Below are 12,575 nucleotides of genomic sequence, written 5' to 3'. Positions count from 1 at the left end.
GTGCAGAAAGGTGTCGAAGCCATTTGAAAAAGTACTTCGCCACGGGAAATTCAGGGACGACATGAAAAAAAAATTCGAAGATATAAACCGGCAAAAACGAGTATTCGAAAGCTAAACCGTTTTCAGGAAAATAAATTAAATTGGTGTTCCTTGACATTGATACGATTTGGGGGTCGGATATTAAATGCTCCTATCCCGTACGAAGCGAAATTCCCGTTGTTGTTGTCTAAAAGCTCACAGTTCGTCAGATCTTATGTTCACATCTGCATCTTACGAATTGTCACGTTGGCCCACGAGCTCTCGTAAGTCGTCTGCGCGAGAAAATATGGCTAGCTAATGCTCAAGAAGTCTGCCGACGAACAGTTCGGTCGTGCATGCGCCGCTTTCGCTGCAATCCGCAACTCTTAACGCAAATTATGGGGAACTTGCCAGCAGGTAGACGTTAGCTCTCCATCCATTCACTATCTGTGGCGTTGATTTTTGTAGTGCCTTCAGCACAACGTATCATATCCGTGGTAAGCCAAGACGTACGTCGCCTTGGTCGTCTGTTTTGCGTCCAAAGCGGTTCACTTAGAATTAGTGTCTGACCTAACCACTGATGCGTTCTTCTTGGCATTTCAAAGGCTCGTGAGACGTCGCGGGATTCCGGAGAAGGTGTGGTGCGACAACGCCGCCAACTTCGTCGGCGCAGATCGACACATGAAGGAGTTCCGAACCCGTCTGGAGGAGTACGGTGGCGGTATTGAAATATCCGCAACAAAAAAAGGATGCGAACTTGCGTTCATACCGCCCAGAGCACCGCTCATCAGCGAACTATGTGATGCGGGTGTGAAGTCTACAAACCACCTGTTCCTTCGGACGGTAGGCCAAGACCTCTTGACCGCGGAGGAGCTCGGAACTCTCCTCACCGGCGTGCAGGCCGTGCTCAACTCCAGGCCCCTAGGAGCTCCAAGCAGCGAACCGAACGACGGCAAAGCCCTGACCCAAGGTCATCTGGTCAACGGTGGCGCCCTTCTGGCCCCACCATCAGCGGCGTTCCCGGACCAGATCAGCCTGACTGGCTTGCGACGAGGTGTCTTGTGTCTCAGGCACAGGTTTTGGCAGCGATCGTCCCGGGAGTAAGTCTCCAGCCTCCAGCAGCGATCCAAGTGGCACCATGGGGAGCCCAACATCGTCGTGGGAGCGTTTGTCGTCGTCGCCGAAGACAACCTTTCGACCCAGCAGTGGAGAATTGGCCGTGAGGTAGCGGTGCACGCCAACGCCGATAGCAAGGCTCGCGTTGCGGACGTCAGGACGCAAAAGGGGGAGTATCGGCAAGCAGTCCACCGACTGGCCCTGTCGCCCGTTCTGGGTTGAAGGACGTCGTCCCTTCAGAGGTGGCGTTGTTTGCACTTTTGGCGCTAGTATTTGAATTCCCAAGGTGCCTTTCCTATTTGTGTTGGCATTTTCCCGCCACTTGTTTTTGTGAAGTTTTGTAATTTTGGCATATTTCGCAGCGTCTTGCCTAGCTCTGTATTTCCCTGTGCATTCCTTGCCAGTAGTATGACGCCAATATCTGGTGCTTTGTTTTCCTGATCCCTCGATGATCTGCCGTTGCTTCGCTGTGGTTTTCTCTCAGAATTCGTTCCCGTTGGTTCTTTAACACGCATAGTTTCCACGGTTCCAGGTCTTCGTCTGCAGTCCATGACGGTAGATGTCTATTTTGCTTTTCTTCCATTATTGAGTAATCTGGCCATGCTTCTACATCTCATTCTATTGTCAGGAATTTCTGCTTTATCCATTCGTCTTCCTCAAATCGCCTCCGTGTACTTCTTCCTCGAGCATCCGGGGTGCGTCTGCCACGATATTTAGCTTTCCCTTTTGGTTAGCGTACTACAAAGAGTATGGCTGCATTGCTAATGCCCATCTGGCAATCCGTCCTGATGGGCTCTCGACCGAGTTGAGCCACTTTAGAGCTTTGTGGTCAGTGATGTCGGCGAAGTGATATTTCTCCAAGTACATCCTCATTTTCTGGATGCCCCAATGGATTGCCAGGCACTCTTTTTCGGTGGGCGAGTATTTTTGCTGTCTTTGTAACTGTTCGACTGGTGTACGAGATGACGTGATCGCCGTTTTCTTCCTCTTGTGTTAGGACTGCTCCTAATCCGCAGTTACTTGCGTCCGTCTGGATTATAAAGGACTTATCAAAGTCAGGGCACTTTAGGACTGGTCCTTCTATTAGAGCTTTCATCAGGTTTTTGGTTGCCCCCTCTGTCCCCTCGTTCCATTTAAACTTCGTACCCTTCTTGACCAGATGGTATAGTGGTTGCGCCAGTTCTGTGAAGTTAGGGACGAACCTTCTGTACCATGAGGCTACTCCCAGGAAGCTGTGTACTTGCTTGTATGGCCAAGATAATTAAGCTCTTCGTTGAAGAAGTGGCATTTCTCTGTGTTGATGTTTAGCTTCTTTCTTCTTTCTCCAAGTTTTCCCGTTTCGTTCGTCCGATGACCACTATATCATCCAGGTATGCTAATGCGAATTGTTCCATCTCTGGTCCGATGACTTCGTCCACTTGTTTATCAAAGATTAATTGCATTGGCTTATGTAACTCGCTTTCTTTTCCCGTGTCTGGCTAGTTTGTTGGCTAGTTCTCTGCAGATAAAACTCCGTGTGGCTCCACCTGTGTTGCCTGTATTGACTTGTGCGAGCAAGCGTCAACCATTGAATGTTTTTGCCGTGCGGGTGTGGTGTGGGCCCTGGGTGCCCGCTCTGATCCTTTGGCCTCTGTCGTTTCCCGTCGTTTCATTCTGGCGACAACAGTGAATCGTATGCGTTTCATCGTGTCCGCATATCCAGCAGAACGGTCTTGGCTGACTGTTGCACCCCAGTGCCCTGTGTTTCACTGCTGTGCACCTTGAGCATCTATTATTCATGTCGAACGATCTTGTAATGCCTCTGTTTAGTGCTTGTGGTAGCTCTTGGGGTCTTGGTGGTTGCTGGTGTCACTAGTGCGTTTCCTGTGCTTGTTGTGTTTTCTGCTGTGTTGTGCGTTCCTGTTATTGGAGGGCCTCGAATTTCTCGGCTAATCTGAGGTTTTTTGCTATTGTTCGACATTCTCCACGTTTAGCACACCGTTTGAACTCTACTCGACTGTTTCGGTAGACCACTCCAGTAGTTTCTCTTCTGTGAGCGTAGTGAATCTCAGGATTTTCAAGAGTTGTCGCGTATATTGCTTCGCTGGCTCATCCTCACCCTGGTGCCTACGTGTGACGTTTTCCATTGCTTTTTCATCTTGGTCCGCTGGTCTGTAGTATTCCAGGAATTCGTTTATAAATGCACTCCATGATGGCATTGGGGTTGGGTGGGTGTGCCACCAGTCAAAGGCACAGCCTCTGAGCAGCTCCCGCTGCTCAACTGAGTTCTATCCCGTAAGCCTCGGCTAATTCCTCCGTTATGCTGGCGCCGGGGCGCCAGTTATTCTCCCCAACTTCGTATTACTCCCATTGTGGCCACTTTATTCCCCAAGGTCCTTGTGGGTTTGGGTACTAGTTTTACTTCGTAAAAATCAGTTGTGTTCGGTACTTGCATGCATTTTTGGTTTTCCTTCTTGATGTGTTGCTCTGTGTCCGTTATCCCGCTAGTGGTTTTCAGTTGTGACAGCTCATGAAGGCGTTTATAGTTCCTTCGCTGTGGTTGCCGTTCTTTATGAACTCCGACATATACCTCCGCATGTCCTCGCACAGTATGACTGGCTTGATTTTGAATTTTATCAAACATTCTTCCAGTTGGGCATTATTGGTTTGCTTATCGAGCCTCAAGCTAACTTGTCCGCCATTATGTTTATTTTGTGCTGTGTTGAGGAAGAGGGTAAACAATCTTAGACGTACTTATACAAGGTTATAGTCAATTGTTTTTCATTTGTTGGGGCGCCACTGTAACGACCCTGTTTCGGGAGGCGGTATAGGTCGCCATGTCCAGAATTCGACACAGAAATTTATTTTTTCTATAGATCGGTTAGCCTCCCTTTCCCCATAATGACACAGAGAAAGGACTCTATAAAGTATATTTATATTTTCTTCGGTTGGATATAACTAAAGTTTAATCTTGAATTCGACCTGCCGTTTCCGGGTCGGGGGCCGGAAACGTGACTTCTGGGTGGAACTCACTGGTATGGGCCTGAATTCGTAAGCCTGACCGGGCTCAATGATCATGACCGAGCTGAATGCGTATTCGTAAGCCACTCCGGCGTCGGTGATCCTCACCAGGTCGCAGAGCCGACTTAAAATCGCACTCTTACGGATTCACCACCACTAACAAGAATATCTACCAGTACACTTACCCGGATATTCTTCCTGGCTGATTACTCGAAGCTCGTCGGAAAGCAAGTGACTGGTCTGGCAGTGTATCCGCTTATATGGGAGCCGAGTAATGTGACCTGTGCGAGCGATTGGGATAATACCGCCTCGATAGCTTGTTATCGGGTCATGTCTATCGACTATCGATATCTCCACTTAAATGTGTGCACTTGTCATTTGCTTTTAGCGCTCGTTTTTTAATAGTTGAGCGGGCGTAGGAATTCCAAATAAAAACCCATTGTTTTGGAATGTTCGGTTTGGTTATTTTATTTCTGTTTTAAATGTTTGTATATTGTTTTTGTGAAGGTGGGCCGTCGCAAGACTCCATAGAATTAGTAGGCCGCTTAATTTTTAATGTGCGTTTTAGACCTTTAAGACACAATGCTAAAAGGGCCCGCGCGTAACAATCTCGAGCTTGGTTTCGTTGGGCCACTTGTTTTTATTGGTTGTAGTGCATTAACGTTAAAATAAAAACAAATAAAAAAATCTTTACAAGCATTCAGCAGATCCATTTTAACACGCAAAACCATGTATCTAATTTAATTAATCTGATTAGCAAGCTATAACTTTTATCTCTTAAACGTAAAGTTAACCTAAATTGGTTTACATATTTTGTTTTTTAATATTTCTTTTTGTGAGCACGTGTTGTTTTTTTTTGAATATTAGCCCAAAGTTTGGTGTATTCTTTAAATAAAAGCTTACCAGTAAAATAACTGATGGCAAATTATTGTTCCAAATATTTATGGTAAAAGTTTTTGAAGAGTTTAGCATTTTTAATTGGTCCCACATTTGAAGCTTTGAAATTACAAAACCAAATGTATACGTTGACATCGGCTGAGTGATGTAAAAAAAGTCCAACCAGTAGCCGTTTAATATAGGGCTGAAATTAATAATTAAATAATTAGAATTGAGAAAACTGTAATATTTTTTAAAACATGAAAGTTTTGATTTATATGCGTATATATTTAAGAGTATCATTGTGGACGGCAGTCCACGTAGTGACCATGAGCACCGGTACTATTTATAGTCGCAATATTCGTAATCAGGAAAGAATGGTCCGATCTTAATAAATGATACAGAATTAACGCTACATTTGGTTTCATAAGATTTTGTGCATACTAAAAATTTTAGAAAGTCATTTGGCTTCGCATAAATGGGGGTGAAAGTAGGAAAAAAATGTTTTCCTCATATTGGAGCTGTTGGGGCCATATTCTATGTGGCACTGTTCTTTTCTGGCTTTAATTACGCGTCCATAGACATCTCGGTCATCTCAAACCGAAAATCTGTTCAAAAGATATTCCACAAATAAATTTATTTGGAGCATTTTTGAAATTACGACATTTGTCCTCTTGTATGTTTGTACCGTGAACTTTTAGACTTAGGGTCTTTTTACTGTATCAAACAGCTCGCATTGAAGAACGTTTGTTTTACCACTTTTAGAAAAAACCGCTATCTCAGTGGGAAAACGGATAAATAGGCTATATTTTACGCGCCCACCGCATCCTAACATCTAAATCTACGGGTACGTACTATTTTTCGTTGAACAGGTATTTTTAACGGCTATTTATGATTGTTGGCATAATTTATTCAACATAAATAATATGGTAGCCAGAAATGCGTTTTTTTTTATTAACATTTTAGCGATTTTCTTCTGTCTTGCGTACTTATAGCTCTTGAGATTTCGCACCATTAGATATATTACACCAAGACGCGACTCAAAAAGACTGGACAAATATATGTGTGTGTTCGTTCACTTTTTATGCTGCTTGATTGTTTTTGCATACCACAGCAGTTCTATTTGACAATTATATTATGAAAAGAATACAGAAATTTTTAAATCGGGTTCGCTGGCATTGGAAGTTGTTTATGGGTCAAGAAACCGTTCGAAATTAAGCCCCCAGGAAGTTATAAAAAAGGTCCCTAAATAAGTGAATTTTATGATAGGCTTCAACTGGTCTCCACCGGAGACACCAGTTCCATTCATGTCCTTCTGACCTCTTCCCAGGACTACAGCCTCCACCGGAGTGCTGATTCCCCGTAGAAGGAACTGTCCGAAACCCCCTCCCGCCCAGTCGTCGGAAACAGGTAGACTTGCACACAGACAGACGAATAGAGCTTTATTTCAGACAGACGAATGAAATTGCCTCTGGACTCGAACATCTCGAGCGACCTGGTTCATGCCTAGTACAAGCGGATAGCGTCGGCCAGAGAGATAGATTCAGTCCTCCCGCCCTTGTATTGGTGGAATCCGTACAGACTTGAACCTCTCGAGCGACCTGGTTCTTGCCTGGTTCAAACGGATAGCGTCGGTTTGTATGGATGTGGTCTGCCCGCCCCCTCCCCCCTCTTGGTCAATCGGTTTCCTCTGGACTCAAACCTCTCGAGCGACCTGGTTCTTGCCTGGTTCAAGCGGATAGCGTCGGCAAGAGAATACCCAAAAAAAATTAGTTGGTTCCCTAAAAATGCTATGTCGGTCTTGCACGTGATTTGATAATATTATATACGGACTATACAATTTTAAATTAAAACGCATTAAATTTTTCTATTAATAAAACAAAGACAAATGATTTTAGTAGTTATTGAAAAGAGTCATAAAGTCGCACGGCTATTCTGAGACAAGGTTCCGATTGCGAGGCCTCTCAATTCAGACTGTCACTGATGTTGGGGACTTTATATGTGCAAATAAAATTAAATTAAATATACCTGCGAAGAGGAATTTAAGGTGGGGACACAAACTATTTTTGATCTTTGTTCCGAAAAATTGAAAATTATAATAATAATATTATTAATAATTTTTCAGATATGCCCTACATCCGGTATTCCGATTTTGAAATCGTATTGTTTAATACGTTAAACAATAAATCTTCAGATGTTAAAAGTCCTAGTTCTAAGGATGCGAAGAATCCTCCGTTGGGCGCCAATTCTGTTACGTAGGAGTATTAGTGCCCAGTCCAAAGGACTTGGGCCGAGGGAGTTGCGTCCTGGGTAGGCACGCTGGTTGCCGGAGTGGGTGGGAAAAAGATAGAGATCGTTCAGTTCGTTTTGTCGTTTGTCGTCGCTGTCCACAAGCTTCTCAAGTATCTAGTTCGAGCGCTTGACCGAATTTTGATCGGCAGCGTGTGGCTGCTTTACCCTGCCCCTTCATACCTCCCGTATGCCGATGGATCGCCGCCGGCCACTGCAATGCGATCCCCTATTGTCAATGTCGTCAGTCGAAAGTTACGTCATTGTTCTTGACCCGAGTTTTTCCATTTGCGCCAGCTCAAATAAAGAGTAAATTAGGGTGCTAAATTAATTAAATTGAGAAATATTCTACGCGGTATATATAATATTTGTATTAACGTATAATAAAACTGATAAGAATGAATATAAATTCAAGAATAATATTTGGGGTTAAGTTATAAGAATAATAATATGGATATTAAATGACCCTAAATATATATATATATATATATATCTAAATATCTATATATTTAAATGTTTAAATTGCACATAGATCTATGTATATACGCATATGTGTAAATATATGTGTATATATGTATACTTTTTGCTTGAATAATATTTTGAGTTCATTTATAAAAAATTATAATAGGGATCTACAGGACTTTAAATTTAATGTATGATATATATCTGAATGTTTAAGTTGCACATAGATCTAGATATAAACGCATATATATATATATATAGATACTTTTGCTAGACAGTGAGTCGAACGCAACTCATTTAACCCTTTTTACTTCCATCGACGAAAGCTCTCATTGTGGTATTCAGGGTTTGGGAAATTAATCATACACATATGCATAAATATATTTATATAAGTGCAAATTCACTTAACATTATTAGTAAAATGTTTGATTAATTTATATAAAAAAAATTATGTTAATTGTCATTTCTTGGGCAATTGTGCGATGTTGGTCTTATTTCACAAACAGAAGAAAAAGTTATTCGCTTTATTACGATACGTATTGTGACGGTTGACGGTAGCACTTCTAGCTGCGGCTTCTTCTGGTGACTCCAATTACAAATAGAAACATTGGTCTTTTGCTTACATTTAATTGTTTGTTTATAATTGATGGGTTTCGTTGGTTGTTTTGCCGAAATTGAAATAGTAATATTGAAGTAATTGTCATTTTTGTACGGGTGGATTTCTTAGTGCTGGCTCCTTTCTGGCCAATGGGCAGTGGCAGCTATGAGTTTCTCCAGCTCGTGTCCGTGGTCCCGACGACTCTGCGCAGCTCGCTTGTACATTCGTAGGAAGTTAAGAATCAACATAAGGATAAAGAGTTCAGTAATGAGGCACAAAACATTGTAGACTTTGGTTATGTCCTCCTTGAGGTCTACAATTTCGACGTTGTTCACCACGTTTGACGTGTTGTCGGATGCTTTCGAGGTTGTAGATCCCATGATATATAAGTTATATTTCTATCGGTTTCTAAGTTCAATCACTCGGATAGGTCCTCCGATTACTGTTTTTGCCAGTAGAGGACTTAACGCGGTTCCGCGGTCGTTTCTGTCTCGACTCCCTATTTCAATTATCTTGGACTCTGACTGTCCAATTCGCAATCATCTTGGACTGTCTTCTTCGAACCTAAGGTGGTGCTCTTTTATACCGGTGGTATTTATTTCCCCCTTGGGAGTTATTCAGCGTTCAAGAGTTCAACCCACTTCGCTTCACTTTTTTATTATTACTTTATGCGTATTTGAATGAGCAGAAATCTATGCAAGGCTATTTCGAGATATAGCTGTGAGAGAATAAGTATAATGCAATTAAAAATAATGCAATTAAGGCCAGATATGGCCGGGGTGGTACGAAGCTACCCTATAGTACCTTATGGTAACGTTGATCAGCTGCATCTCACTCGCTCTCTCGTTATTTTGGTTTTTAAGAAATTCAATAACTTTACTTTTGGATTACGTTACAAGTTTATTTTTACAGTCTAATATTGGGTCCGCACAGTACTGCGGTGGTTACAGAAGTGCGCTCTTAAATACTAGTGGGTTGGCCTCTTAACCAACTCCAGTCCTCAGGCGTCAGCATGCCGTTGGCAGACGCGGAAGTACGGTAGCCGACGGCAGTGGTTTTGGTTGGTTCGCTTGTTGCGCTACGGATGCGAGCGCTGCACTTTATCTAGGGCAGTGGTAGGGGTGGCGGCTGTTGAGCTGAGACAGCTAGCGGACGGTCAACAGTCTTCCGATTGCTTGTTGCTGCCGTTGCTCTTCTGCCGCTGACGTTCTGGTGCTGCCGCTGTCGTTCTGGCGCTGCCGCTGCATCGCTGCTGACGCATCTCTGCCGCTGTTTAGCTGCTGCTGCCGCCGTCGCTATTGCTGGTGCTGCCGCTGTCGCTATTGCTGCTGCTGCCGCTGTAGCTCTTGTGGCCCAGCGGCCGGGTCATTGCAGCCACTTGAATTGAATGTGTACGATGTGGGTGGCCGAGGGGTCGAGTGAGAAGGGTCGTCGTCGGGTATCGTGGATGGCGAGAGGGGGTCAAGGGAAGGGGGCGCTAGCCGGTTTTAACTTTTATATATATATATATTATATATAAATATATATATATATATATATATAAATATAAATATATATATATAAATATAAATTAGATTTTTCACTTTGCGATATATTAAAAAAAAGCGATTTTTACTTTTAATATACAGAGTAGTTTTATTGGTAATGTCTTTATAGTTAGGTTCCCAAAATTGAACTGTCTTTACAATTGCATTATTCTTATAACTATGGCTTTTATCGGTGACAGCAACGCTAACAGCGAAAGTGGACTTCGATCAGAAGATTTCGATTGGTTGAATTGGTGGCCTGATGGGTGGGTTGTCAGGCCGCATCTTTTGTTTATTAAATTTGGATTGGTCAAAGCTTTTATGCTGATGAATGGGTTCTCATGCTGGACCCTTTGTTTAAAAGTTAAAAAGTAAAGGCGTGTGAAATGTTTATAATAAGGGGACTGTTGATAACAGACGTGGGAAATGTTTATGTCTAACGGGAAATGTTTATGTCTGATTAATTTGAATAACTCCTATAGGAGGCTCTGAAATGTTATGTTTGACAAATGAATTAATGGGTGTCTCGGGATATACAGGCTAGGTGTTACATATATACAGGATATATATAGGCTGGCTTGATGTCTGGAGTATTTGGTAATACATCTCTTATATATATAATTACTTCATTTGTCAAGCCTAATTAATCTCCAAATTAAACTATATCTGGAAAGCAAAGTAGTTTGAATTGTACTTGGTGTTGTTGTCTATTGCCACATGGCAACATCTTTATTAAATTTGTAATAGCTGGTCGTCAAAGTGCGCAGAAATTTCTGGAGAAATATTTTGCAAAGTTGTGAATAAACATGAATCTGCGCAGTAAGAAAAAGTTTGGATTTGATTTGAGCGAAATGAGTCAACCATAGTCAGAAGACGAAATGGATTCCGAAAAGAATAATACAATCATGGATTTAAAAGAGAAGGTCCCCGAACAGGAATATGATGGACACGACTTATTAGCCTGAGTGATAGCCAGGCAAACCAAGCCATACTTATTGAATCCCGTTTGGTGAATATGTGTAAAAGTGAAATCAGATCTACTGTTGTTAGAAGAAACTACAAAGCGTGCATTGGCACGCCCACATCCTGCTCAGCAAAAAGATTGCTACAAGAGCCGCAGCATAGAGGCGCACACATTCTTGGCGCAACTGGAGGCGCAGCTGATCTTGGCGCTCATGAGTCGCAGACAATCCTGGCTCGCATGAAGGTGCAGCTATTCTTGGCGCTATTGGAGGCGCAGCTGATCTTGGCGCTCATGGAGTCGCAGGCAATCCTGGTCGCATGGGGGCGCAGTCATTCTTGGCGCTTATGGAGTCGCAGCCAATCCTGGCTCGCATGGAGGCGCACACATTCTTGGCGCATTTGAAGGCGCAGCTGATCTTGGCGCTACTGGAGGCGCATACGTTCTTGGGGTTAATGGAGTCGCGGGAAATCCTGGCTCGCAGGCACACCTGATCTTGGCGCTCATGGAGTGTCAGGCAATCCTGGCTCGCGTAGAGGCGCAGCTAATCATAACGGCACTGGAGAAGCATTTAGTCGCTGGTCTGCTGGAGGATGTCATGGCTTCAACGTTGCTGGAATATGCTTTCAATTTCAAAATAGAAATGTCAGTATGTACGGGCTTGATAACGTTGGTGGTGTTGATGGGCATGGTATAGGAAACAATAATAGCAATGTAGTTCAATGTCAGCACTCCCGAAGTATACATCCAAGAATACTTATAGGCTTACCAGAATTCAATGCCAGTCCAGAATCGTGGCCTGTATTTTCAACCATGTCTTGGGAATCATCGAACGTATATGGATATACAAACTTGGAAAACCTTTTGAGGTTGCAAAAGAGATTTATAGAAGTGGCTAATAATGATTTTAAGGATCTATTAATTAATCCGGCTAATGTTGGATACTTTATGGAACGACTTCAGTTTACTTATGGAAGGCCAGAAATGTTAATAAATAGTCAAATGAGCATGGTTAATAGCCCCGGTTACAGAAAATAATTTTAAAAAATTGGTCGTAGTTGCTTCTAAGGTAGAGAACTTGCTTATATTTTTGAAATCAGCAAATGCAACTCAGCATTTACAGAATCCTGCTCTGATAGAGAGCTTAGGAGGTTAGATGCCACTTAGTAAGCGAGTTCAATGGATAGAATATTCATCGCCACTTCAGCCATATCCTAATGTAGACCACTTCAGCAATCGGTTGAGCACTATGGCAAGAAGCATTGCAACGGCAACCATTGTAACCCCAGTTAATATTAAACAAGCGAAAAATGACAAGGGTTTACAGAAATCTTTTTAACATTCTTCGAATAAAGCACCTAAAGGGAACAAGGTGGAATGTATATAATTATAAGTTTTCAACTCCGTTTATATAAGAAAATATAATTTTATTTGATTCAACTGATGGTTACAGAGCTTTTACTTATTAGTGAAGAACACCGACCTATTAGATTGAGGTCTCAAACTGAACTTAACTTGCTGATCTGATTCTGTTGACGATCAAGACTCGGTCTCGAGCTTTTCGGGATTTGAGTGAGTTGAGAAATTGTTCTGCGAAACTTTCGATTTCTTTTGAGTGAAACTTTAATTACTTTTGGATTCAAGTGTCTTGACTCTTGGATACAAGTGCGCTCTTAGATTTTACGACTTTGAAATGTCTGTGGATTGAAATAGGAGTTTATGTGTCTGC

The sequence above is a fragment of the Drosophila elegans genome, unplaced genomic scaffold (genome assembly GCF_018152505.1).
Source record: "Drosophila elegans isolate 14027-0461.03 unplaced genomic scaffold, ASM1815250v1 contig_229, whole genome shotgun sequence".
In the NCBI taxonomy this organism is placed as follows: Eukaryota; Metazoa; Arthropoda; class Insecta; order Diptera; family Drosophilidae; genus Drosophila; species Drosophila elegans.
This window is presented reverse-complemented; position numbering follows the sequence as displayed.